Source organism: Magallana gigas, chromosome 9 (genome assembly GCF_963853765.1).
Source record: "Magallana gigas chromosome 9, xbMagGiga1.1, whole genome shotgun sequence".
In the NCBI taxonomy this organism is placed as follows: Eukaryota; Metazoa; Mollusca; class Bivalvia; order Ostreida; family Ostreidae; genus Magallana; species Magallana gigas.
The window spans coordinates 242,011-255,782 of NC_088861.1; positions in this window are offsets into that span (position 1 = coordinate 242,011).

The window sequence follows — 13,772 nt, forward strand, 5'->3', positions numbered from 1 at the left end:
AAATGAGTTGCCCATGGTCAGTATAGGAATCAAATCTCGTTCTTGTAGTGTTCAAAATTTAAATCTGTGAACCATTGGAATTAAGTTAAAGGGAGTTTGTCTCAAACTTCAGAATATGCAGGACAAGATCTGAGACGATATCTAATATGCACAAATATACATCATATGTGTTTCTAAAATAAATGATACTAACTTTGGCACTTGTACGTTACTGTCAGGTATTTGAATGTTCCAAAGCAAGGATCTCCAAATACAGAAGTGGATGCCGTTACTCGGCAGTCATTTTACCCCTGACATTGCCCATCGGACTATTTCCGTTGCATGCTTTGCTCTACAGCTGGTAGTTGCGGGGTTTGTCTCATTTGAACATGTATGATTATCTGTTCGCCCATACATGGCACTGATCACGTTAATCACTTCCTCTCTCCCACAACCTATATCCAGCTGTTGGTGTTCGCAGGTAACCACTTTTCTTTCAATGCTACCTATGAATTTTATTTGTGTTAATGACAAATACATGTGCGTGACTATTACTGCAAGCGAAAGTGAATAATCACTCCTACAAAATAGAAGGAAATGTAATAGAAATGTTTACCTTGAGTGGCTGCAATAGAGAAAGCAACGACAAAAAGGAACTTCCACATCGCGTGCAATGAACAGGCTGTGCGTTTGATATACTGGAAATTACGATGGCCGATATGGGCCGGACAAAATGTAACCATGAGATGTGTTTGATTTGCCGGCAATTCCTGAAATGCCGGCAAAAAGGAACCACGAGTTGTGCTTGATTTGCCGGCAATTCTTAGATGCCGGCAAATCTTAAATGTGGGCAAATCTTATATTTAATGTTTTATTAAAATACCAGAAGATTGAGGTCAAAAAAGTCAAGTTATCTTAATTGGTCGAAAGGGTTGAAAAGAAGCAAAGTATGAGGAGAAGTAAGGGGGGAATTGCGCGCCGACAATGTTGAGGGCCTTTCGAAACTTATTTATCACGGCAAATATAGAGATGACGGCTTTGTTCTATTTAATGGAAGCCCGGATGAATTTAAAGAATTTTTTGACATAGGGAACTCTTGTCATAAATATCTGAGATTTACTTATGAACTATCTCACACCAGTCAATTTCTTAGACACGACCATATACAAGAAAACAAGATTCTCAGATAGCCAGCGATTAGACATTCGCTCATATATCAAACCTACTAACAGCTTCCAATACCTGCACAGACAAAGTGCTCATAGCTCATCAGTTTTCAAGGGCCTACTTAAAGGAGAATGTACCAGACATCTGAGAAATACTAGTGATCAAGCTGTATTACAAAGTATTTTTAAAGACTTTAAAACTCATCTAAAAAAAAGAGATTAAAAACAATCAGAAATTGAACCTATTATGCAAGAAACTATTTCAGCAAATATAATTAATCTTCTAAAAAATAAAAGAACACAATAAAAAGGCTGTATCTAATGTTTTGGTGACCAAATTTGTATAAAAGAATTAAGGAAACGACTTATGAAATACTGGGATAACATACAACATGACGAAGTATGCAAAAATTATTCACAACACCTCCTATGGTTGCATACAGTAAACACAAAAATATAGGTGATCTTATCATTAGATCCAAATTAAAACCAAATGAAGCTCAAAGAGATTAATCGATTTATGTTAATGGTGAGCTTCGGACGAAGTGGGCCTTATTACAAATTTGAAATATCACATGTGCTATTTAAAATACCTCCGAAACGCTCTTAATTAGTTATGATTTGTAAGCAATTGATCAAATGCTTCATTAAGAGTGTCGGGTTCCAATGAGTTTAACACATGTCTGCATGTTATGATGCCGTCTTTTTTTTTTAATTTGCTCTTGTGTTCTGTTTGATGTCATTAATAATGCACGTTGCAAGTAAAACTGCCATGTTTTTGGTCAAACCCTTTTATCAATTAAGATAACGAGACTTTTTGACCTCTATATCCTCTGGTATTTTAATTGAACAATAAGTAAGATTTGCCCACGTTTGAGATTTGCCGGCATCTAAGAATTGCCGGCAAATCAAATATAACTCGTGGTTACTTTTTGCCGGCATTTCAGGAATTGCCGGCAAATCAAACACAACTCGTGATTACTTTTTGTCCGACCCATATCGGCCATCGTAGGAAATGTTATATATATGTGGCCGTCTAGGTTGATCATGCCATTATGTTCACACAAACGTGATTTTAATGTCATTTATGATTAAATGTTTATAAAAAATATTAAAAACGTGGACTGTGAATGATAATCATTGTGTCAATCGTGTTCAGGATCTTTCAAAATAATGTTAATCTATACTACTACACTACAAAACCATGAACATGTACATAGGTTAGAAATATAAGCGTGTCACTTGTATTCCATAAGGAATAAGGAATCATTCTTTGAGTAATATGAGGTGATAATTTTGGTCGGGGCGTTATTGGTGGAGCTACCAATGGAGCTATCTGACTAAACTGAGCAGCTGTCTCCCTTATATAACTTTTGCAGCTAGTCACTAACCAATCAAAATGCTCTATTCTCCTGACAATTCCTGACAGGAATAACTCATTATAAATAAATCAATTAAGAATAATTAAAGTGTTCAATTCTACCTAATAACTGTTTTTGTACTAATTCTATATCTAAAGCTGATGAATTAATTCATTAATACATCAAGTAATCACTATTTTTGAATAGGGACTATATCCTTGGGTGGAACTACATAAAGCTAACAACACTGACTGTATTACTCCTATTCTGGGGCAGAGTAAAATAGTACCAATCAAAAGATCTAATAGAATTAGAAAACATATCTACAGGTAATGCAATAAGGATTAGTTAATAACAATATTATTTTGACAGTATCTACTTATACTTGCTATTCATAAATGCAAATGTTCAAATTATTGCGCCAAGTGAACTACTTGATGATGTCACACAATGGCAGCCTACATGCACTAAGTGTAGAAGCCATGTTATTTATAGTGAGGATTCACTTATATCATCACTGAAACTACTGTAAGTACATTTTAATGCTGATCATCAATAGGTTCCTTTATCCATAACATGAATAACAAATAAAAATGCTTTAGGAAATAAGTATGTGCATGGATAAAATAAAAAAAAAACATGGGACCTACACAGTGTAATATAAACAATAAATAATGACAAACGTTGACATCAATGACCATGATTAATGGTAAATTCTTGAAATAGTAAAATCAACCCCTATATAAAATCACTTAAATGGCTATTACAATATATACATGTACAATACATGTACTAGTAAATTAAAATCCAATCAAGTGCATGTATATAAATGTACTAGTATACTTTATAATACTATCATCTTTCGGATATCCTGGCGAATGTGATGCAGATAAAGAACCCGAGCTAGCTGACCTAAAAGTGTAAAAAGAAAGACACTCAGACAATTTTTAGCCGGGCTCTGCTGAGCAGAATCTGGCTGTAGGCAGGCAAATCACCAATGTTACTATAAATAGCACAAATTCAAAAGTAAACAAAAAACCAAACAGCGTCAAAGTAAAAGCTTTCGCTATACCAAATAGTTACACAAAGAGCCACGTTTTGTCAAAAGTGTTGGTATTTTGTTTCTTTATTTTAATTTCGAGAAATTGTCTATCTTTTTTAGCTTTCTTATTAATAACGTGTTTTAAAAAAAACAATTTTGGACACATACAATGCGCATGAATTTCCATGAATTAGTTTGCTGCGCGTTGAAGAAATGGGGATTGGATATAATATAACGCTTGTTGCAAAATTCAAAGCAGCAACTGTTGAACTTTTTTCTACTAGACAAACATATATTTGCTTTTAGCCGCTTTCAAAATTTGGTCGCTCTCTGACGCTTTGCCGACATTAAAAGCATGAGAGAGAGAGAGAGAGAGAGAGAGAGAGAGAGAGAGAGAGAGAGAGAGAGAGAGAGAGAGAGAGAGAGAGAGAGAGAGAGAGAGATTTTCAGTCTTTACTACATGGTACGCGTAGACACACCAAAAGAGCCTGGCTTTCAGTACTTCAGTACTTTGATTGATGTAAGGAGATAAAAGGAGAAGGATTTATACAGCAACAAAGTTCATAAAGCACTTTTGGAAAGTATTGCCAAAGAATTAGCAGATGTTGGTGTCAAAGCTACCTCTACTCAGTGCATCTAATTAACAAATGAAAGGCCATTAAAACGTGAATTTAAAAAACCGTGGACCACAATGTTCAGATTGGATCTCACAAAAAACATGCCCATGTTTTGAGGAATTTGGACAGCTAAGACCGTCTGGTAAGATTAAATAATTTGCAATATTGTCGACTCTTCGTCCACTCATCTCGACATTTCAAATATATATTACAGAAAATGCATTCTGAAAGTTTTTAAAATACATGTCACCACTGCGAATGTTATTGTCATTTAAATTTTAGACCACGTGTTTTTATTTGACCCTTTCAGTTTCGCAGTAAAAATCGCGCCTCGTGTTTATAGCCTATTTCATATAAAATCTAGGTACTTGTAGTCAAATATAAAATCTAAAGATTTATTAATTTTAAAATTTATCTTCATTAATTGATGGATAAAATGTGTTCTAGAAATAAATGTGACAATACAAAAAATAGTTTTTGTCTGCTGTTGCAACAATTAATTTCCATGCTTGTAGAGATTCCCCTGAAGATTAGTTTTTCGATCCGCGCCTGACCTAGTAATAGAATCAATAGTGAAACAGAATAAACTATTTTATGCAGAATGTCCCTTGAAAATGTCTCGATATATTAAGTTTTTATGCAAAACAGACACCCATTATATTTTTTAAAAACATGGTATTGCACACAACAAGCATCAAACCTGGCTATGATTTTTTTAAGCAACCCAATGTTTATATTTTCAACCGCTCTACACGTGGTTGAACACGAACGATAACTCTGTTCTGGATATCATCGTTTAATTTGAATAACCGCTAGATGGTGAAAAAAACATACATCTTAAAAGATTTTCATGTTTTTACTTAAATCAAAGTATGATATGATATGAAAAACGACCAGAACTTCTTACCTATATTAATATTATTCGAACTCATATACTTCCGCTCGAAATTACACAGGAACTGAACTAATCTCGGTGAAGTCTCGTGAACTTTCATTCGAGCATCTCTGGATTAATTATGTACTTAGCAACGATAAAGAAAACATTCCGAACACATTCGCATGGGTGTGTATCAAAATAGAGTAGTTGCTCTTTAAAATGACGTCACATTGTTGTGTCTAGAGCATAGAAAAATAACAGCGTTGAGATTTCCTCAAACCTCTGCGAATGAAAGGGAGAAAATGTTTAAAATTGAATAGCAACAACACATTGAAGTGAACAAGGATGCAGAAAAGATCGAATATTTAAAAGGTGAGAATGATAATTTTGAAGAGTTCGATTATGTAAAAATGGATGAGATGTAAGGCCACATTAACATGTATTTGCGTAAATCATTGCTTTTGTGAATAAATGTCTCATTTGGTAGTACTCGGGAAAACAAAACACTTATTAGGTTCGTTACTGATAGACTACAGAAATATATTGGGTTGATCAATCTCATAGACGGCTCGGCTTCGTCAGTCAGTCAGTTTTTTTTTCTCACAAACCTAATGAGTAATAATGTTCATGAAAACCCGTAGAAAGTTTATAACGATGCATTTAAAACCTGGTTACAGAAAGGTATCAGTTTTAATATTCTTAACGAAAAAGTATCTTTACATTGTGCTTTGCATTTATTCTTTATCACGGAAAATATTAGTAAAACTTTCAGTGCTTTTGATAAATATTATCAATATAAAACAATTGTTGATATTGCTACCGTAAAATACGACTTATATATTTGTACAGCTACGTCATGCAAACAAAGACTTAAAGATTATTCTGTATGTCTATAAATGCGGAAGAAATTTTGAGATATATACCGGCTTTTATCAGTCGTAAATGTTACAATATTGACAATTTTTCGTTTAATTATACAAACCCCGATTTGCGCCCCACATTTTGTCATTTGCGTAATTGATTAAATGTATTCAACGATACGCAAAAATTTGATTCAAAGTATTATCACTGTTCACAGACAAAAGACGACTGGAAAATGTAAATGTTATGCTCTTTACAGGTATCGTTTCCACTTTTTTTGCATAAATTAAATGTTTCGGTATGCAAAAATGCCATTAAGTTTATGACTAAAATACACGTACATGTATGCAATAGAATGACAACCATCCAGTTATTGCTTTTGAAACGATAGCTCTATCGATCCAGGTTTCAATATATATATTGATATCAAAAAAAAAGTCAACGGGGATTTTGCACTGTAGAAGACATGAAAAATACCCGGAAAATTTCTAATGGTTGAAAGGTGTCATATTATAGAAAGTGCCAGAATCATCGAATGTGAAAACGGAACGAGTGAGGAAACCTTTGATTGTTGTTATATTTTGATTTTAACTTTTCTTAAGGTATGTGCATTTATTTAAAAAAAAATAACAAAAGTAATAGAAACGGCAACCTGGAACATACTACAGTAATGCACATGCACATAATCAATCAATGTTTTAAACTTGAACATTATAGCCTGGATCATATCTAAGAATAAACGATTGTAAGCCTTCTGTCTTACGGATCCAATTGAGGGTCAGCTCAAACTTAGTGATGACAAGTACAGTATTTCTTTCTCAAGCGGTTTTATTAAAGCGTGATCGTATAGTTACAACAATTAAAAGCAGCCCAAATCAAGAGTCTAAGAATCTTTACAAGCGGAATCTCTAAATCTGTTCAACATCATTTTACATGGGTATATATAACATTTTACTTATGATGGACAGTTCTGACTAGTTTGGCCCATTTACGACGATCATGAGTGAACATTTAGTGTTCAAAATTAAGATTAATAGTTTAATCCTAAATAAAGTAACAAAACCGTAAAAACTGCCAATCAAAGAGTCTGGATGCAGGATTTGAGACTCCGAGTCCTGGGTATCAGAGTCTCTCACCTAGTATGAGGCATCACTTACTCATAATACGTTCATTCATACATGGCATAAAAGGTTACAAAGGTTAATATATAGAATACACAATACATGACTCAATATTTACATTTACCTTCTTTCCCTCTATTAAATTGCATTGGTTGATTTGAGTGATATTTACGCATAACACAGAAGACCCAATCACCAAAACTGGTGCGTAGGAATACATTCAGTATTCCTTCAGTATTTCGCGAAGAACATGACTGACTCTTCTCGCGACTTCAAACCGGATCACAACCTGACATTATACTTACGCTGATTAATATTTCATTGATGTAAATACATTTTGACGGTTAAATGAATTCAATTGATTAATTTCTTAGTGTGCCAACAGTAAATTTATTAAATCACAGAAAGAAAAATAAAATTGTCTTATTAGAATTTAAAACGCTGTTCACTATTTTTGTCAGCATAATTCGGCTGTTCCAATGGCTCTTCCGTTAATTTCGCATTACTCGTTGAATAAGTCAGAGCTTTTTAAAAACAAATCATATTTGCGGGAAGGAAATAAATGTTTAAAAACGTAAATATAAGCATTGAATCATTATTTTTTGAAAGATGTGGTCTCATAACTGCAACGGTGTGTGCAAACAAATTATCATAACGCGCTAGCGCGCGTTATTCAATTTGTATGCACACACCGTTGCAGTTATGAGACCACATCTTTCAAAAAATAATGATTCAATGCTTAAATATAGAGTACCAGAGCTATCGTTGCAGACACAGAATCGCCAAATATGACACTTGTTTTTAAACTCTCAATTTGGATATTATTATGCCCGTATTATTCGCCTGGTTTTATAACATCATTTAGGAATACTACGCATTGCTACAAGATTCACAGAGTTCATTCTGTTAATTATCATTAACACCATTCAGTGCGCAGTACCTAGGTATACATAAATATCATAGTGACCATTATGTAATACTAGCAATTCAAGGTCATAGCATGGCTATCTGTTTACACGATATAATGTCAGTATTCAATAGTTAACAACAAGACAATTAAGGATGACCTACACAAAGCATGACCTTTAATTGCCTAAAATTCTTATATTTAAATATATGTAACGCTTTATGATTGACAAACATTGTCAAGGAAGATGTCATTTGTCGCACACATGCAGTACCTATCTGTTCTTGGTTAAAATTATAGGACGTCAATGAAATGGGGCATACTTGATAACACGTGATACTGATCTATTTTTCATCGTACATGTAGTTGGACAATTGCTTTTTATTGGGTCAAATCACAACTGAATGAACATTAAAATTAAGATGCAGTTGTTCGACAGACAGAATTTGGTCTTAATGATATTGGAAATATTGCGTAATTTAGCTGATTATATCGATCAAAAAGCGTTCTCGGGTTGCATGTGTGGTCATGGAATATATACGAGTATTTTGTACTGGAGATTGTTTTATTAGATTTTGTTTTATTTACAGATTGGCTTCAATAAGTTCTCAAAGTCTTTATTATTTTTATATAGCTGTTTTGGCACAAACCAGAGAACACTCAGGCATAATAAATACATGTACAAGATACAACTTTTGTTGGTATTTAGTGTATGTTTATTTGTGAGCCGTGTGGACTTGTAATTGATAAAGTGATATCCATTTTATTGGCATATTGTGGTCATGAATTATACTTTCTTTCACATAATACGAACGAATATTCCGGCAATATTCTTTTTCATTATGATACTTATACTTTCCTTAAATGTGTCCCATATAAAAAGTTTGAAATTGTTGTGGTTTTTACCCATAAAAACCCATTGCTTTCTTACAACGAAATTAACTATGCAAATTATTATATTTCTTTGATTCAGAAATTGTAATAAAAAACCCCACATAAATGAATCTAAAGCATCGTTTTCTTTTTATATCTTTAAATATACCAAATCAATGCAAAAATGGATGATATATCCCCAATAAAATTAAAATTTTGAAGTATGTCCTCTATTACATGAATTGAGGCGCTCTTTTAGATCAATAATAGAGAGTTATTAAATCTAAGAATTAAGACTGTTTGATTAAATACTAGGTGTTATTTTATAATATTCTTACTGTTTATGAATTTGTTGCTTTTTTACAAAGGTTCCTATAAACTGTAAACTTCTATTCATAAAACGAAACTAGATATATAAATTACTTCCTAAATCAATAATATTTAATTTTCACACCAAAAACACGACATTCCTATTTAAAGTATTGCGTGCAATGTAGGCGTTGGATCAATTATTCTCTATAGCCAATTAAGCATTGAACCATTATTTTTCGAAAGATGTGGTCTCATAACTGCAACGGTGTGTGCATACAACTTGAATAACGCGCGGTAGCGCGTTTTGATAATTTGTTTGCACACACCGTTGCAGTTATGAGACCACATCTTTGAAAAAATAATGATTCAATGCTTATATTTACGTTTTTTAAATATTTGTTCTTTTTCCGAAAACATGATTTATTTTTAAAAATCTCTGCCTTATTCAACGAGTAATGTGCAATTAACGGAAGAGCCATTGGAACAGCCGAATCATGCTGACAAAAAGAGTGCACAGAGATTTGATAACTTATAAGAGAATTTTATTTTTCATTCTGTTATGGATGAATTTACTTTTGGTATACTAAGAAATTAATCAATTGAATTCATTTAACTGTTAAAATAAGTTTACACCAAGAAATATTTATCAGCGTAAGTATAATACCAGGTCGTAATCTGGCTTGAAGTCGCGAGGAGAGTCAGTCATGTTCTTCAAGAAATACTGAAGGAAGACTGTATTCATACGCACCAGATTTGATGATTGGGCCTTCTGTGTTATGCATAAATATCATCAAATCAATGCAATTTGATAGGGATAAAGAAAGTAAATGTAAATATTAATCTATACACATCTAAAAATTGCAAAGATATGAGCATGTTTTCAGTCAATTGAGCATTCACGATCTAATAACAGTTTTGGTATGGAATAAATACAACCAGTCACTTTTATTTTCTATGTTTGTTATATGTTTATTCAATTAGAGAATTAAGAAATAGTGATCTTCAACCATGAAATATAAATGCATGCAGTTAAATAAACGTTTTTAAATATATATAGTCAAACCAAGATATTCGTTTTTATTTAATATAATTTAAATAGCATTTCTTCTTTAGTTTTAGAATGGATCGTAAAAGAAATGAAGAATTACAGCTTTGTGGACTTTGCAATCGAAAAAGTGCACACCTGGTCTGTGTCGAATGTCCAATTGACCTCTGCAAAACCTGCGTAGGAATTCATTTAGTTGATTATCCAGATAACCATAAAATTGTGAAATACCAAGATAAGAGAAATACACTCGTTTTACCAAAATGCCATACACATTACCAAGAGAGATGTGAGAATTATTGCAACGAATGCAAGGAAGCCGTATGTCCATCTTGTATTTCCTCCTATTATCATCAGCGACACAAATTTCAGACGATTAATGAGATATATGATATCAAGAGAGAAATTATCAAAAATGATATTCAAGAATTAGAGCAAAGCACACGTCCTCTTTATAACAGTAAAATTCAGCAACTGGAATCTGATGAAAGTCAACTGGAAGAGGACTACAAAAAGCTACAAGAAAATTTGGAGAAACACCGCAAAAACTGGCACGAAGAAATTGATTCTTACGTTGACACACTGAAAGAGGATATTAATGACATAAAGGGAACTCAACAAAAAATACTAAATGAACATTTACAAAACCTGAGAAAACGTCTCGCAGAAGTCCAGGAGGCAATTAACACAAACAATGAAATATTAGAATCGTGTCAAGTGTTAAGAGCACTTTCGTTCAAAAGTACAATTTCAACATTGAACCACTTTTCTACAAAACCTGATTTATCTCTTCCACTCTTTATATGTCGTCCGGTTGAGTTGGATATGTTTCCGGACATATTTGGATTTATCAAAGGTCTCACCATCGTAAGAGAAAACAGTAGATACCATCCCATGACACAGTTTAATGCTGTATCTTTAGACTCCATTGACAGCAATGATGAAAAAGCAATTCATAAAGACCTCCTCTATAGACCAAATATCCTAACAAATATTGAAACAGGGATTACTCTGGTTGAGAATCTAGCTTGTCAGAATGATGGAAAGTTCTGGGTTACCGGTCAAGAATGTACAATAAAGTCATTTAAAGTCAATGATCTAAGCTACTTTTTCAGCGCGTTTGTAGCATCCAAACAAGTATTTGTAGACAAAGGATCAAAAGAAATCGCAGTAACAAAAAATGGTAATCTGATCTATGGAAAGAGACTTTCAAACACAATATGCAATATTAAAGAAGATAGAGCAGAGGTTCTGATTAGACTACACAAATGGATTCTTACAAGTTTTTGTTTAACAGCAATGGATGAGCTGTTAGTTTTCATGACAGATAAAATGAGATATAGGTGTAGAGTTGTTCGATTTGAGGGTTCCGAAAAAACGCAGATTATCCAGTACGATGATCAGGGGAAGACAATCTATGCCTCAGGTATGTCAAACAAATGCATCAAAGAAAATAAGAACGGAGACATCTGTGTTGCTGATTTTGACGCCGGAGCAGTGTTGGTGACGGACGGAGAAGGAAAGTTCAGATTTCGGTACACAGGCACTTCTTTATCTCCAAACGATGTTCCATTCCGTCTAGTAGGAATCGCTACTGACAGCCAGGCCCACATTTTGGTTTCAGATTCAATGGCCATACATATCGTAGACAAAAATGGTCAGTTCATCTGTTTCTTGAACTGCGATTGCTCAGGTTCATTGCGGTTGGCTACAGATACAGAAGACAACCTTTATGTGGCTGAATCATCTGGCAAAGTGATGATGATCCAATACATGACAAAATAAACCAACTGACTACATATGTAAAAGAAATCAGTCAATGAATATTTCATTGAGTTAATCATGCATATTCCTGTCGCTTCAGTTGATTCACAGTTTTATATATTCTACAATATACTTATTAAGATTGTCATAAGATTTGACTTATGATTATCATAAGATATTACATAGTTGTTTCACAAAGCTGTCATAACTTTAACTTATCTTAAGATAATCTTAAGATAACTATTATAGGAGCGATTGCATAAAATTCAATGAGTAAATTGTAAAGTAAAGAATTATATATATATATATATATATATATATATATATATATATATATATATATATATATATATATATATATATATATATATATATATATATATATATATTTAATAACATTACTGGGTACTTTATAATGTACCGTATGTTTTTGTACTTTCTTTTGATAAGAAAAATAAAAACAAACCAGTGAAGAAAATAAATCGACATGAATTCAACTGAAATGAATTATATCAACCGCTGCATGGTAGGTCTTTAAAATTAAAATAAGTGCAAAATTTTATATTTTTATCTCTTATAATGAAAACATTTACATTTATATCATTTACGATGAGCATCAGTTATAAATTTGAAATAAAATGAATCAACATTTATAATTGTTGCAGCCATACCATTTTATTATGTACACCTAAAATATAGCTAGTGGACCCAGAGTCGTCTCAGGGGCCAGGGGATTCCCAGTCCGTACAGGGGGCAGGGAGAAGATCCAGCATTAAATGAGCTGAGGGTCGGAGAACCAGAGATTGCTGCTACCTTATTTGGACCGGTGTTGTGTCTTCTGCATGTTGAAAGGCAACGTTTTTGTCTGTGTAGACAACTGAATCTGTTTTTGGTGGTGTCTGATTCAAGTGTTCAGTGTTCATGTTGTGTTGTTATGTCTCATGAAGTTTTATGTTTATGTTTATAATAGATTACATGGGGCGTTTGTTCAAGATCTGTGTTAACACCAGCTATGTTGTTGTGATTTCTGTGTTGAGCAAAGAAATCCAAGATTTTCATGTACTAGTATTCTTTTTTTTCTTTATTATGTTGTTGTTGACATATAAGCAAGATAATACAAACGTATTCGGAAAACATATCTGTGATGCATTTGTGTTTTAGATGATTTTAATAGGTTGATTAATGTTGATATCTTGTTATCTTAAATTACAGTTGATAGTATATTTTACAGTGATGTTACGCCACTAAATTATACATTAAATAAATGCTGAAGTGCAAATAAATTTGACGGAGAAAGATTTTATTTGAAGTTTTTTGTGTGTTCGACGAAACAAAGATAAAAAAGTTTTCCTATAAGTGTTAATTGTAACCATTGTTGGTTAGTGTTGATATATTGTTCTTTGTTCTTTATTGGTACATTAAGACAAGCTTTTGGATTCCTTTCGATACGTATTTTTCTGTTTAAATGATTTGTACCTATTAAATTTTAATGTGGTAACGGAAAAAGTAGAACATACTTGATGTTAACTTCTGTCAATCTGTTTAACGATATTGTTATTTTTTATTCTTATTTATAACACTGTGCCGGATAATTTTGCCAGTGTCAGCGTGACATTTTAAATTCTGCGGCCGTCTAAGGTGTTGTTTCCAAAAATATTGTACATGTATGTCAGATGATGGACAATTCCCTTTAAATTAAAACCACTCTTGTTTAGTGCACCGGACAGTTAAAATATTTATTTTAAAAACAATATCCCATAGAAATTAAAAATTACTATAAAGTGGGAAAGATGTTTCAACAGGACATAATTATTTATAATATCCTCAGCTTGTTTACTTTTTTAACC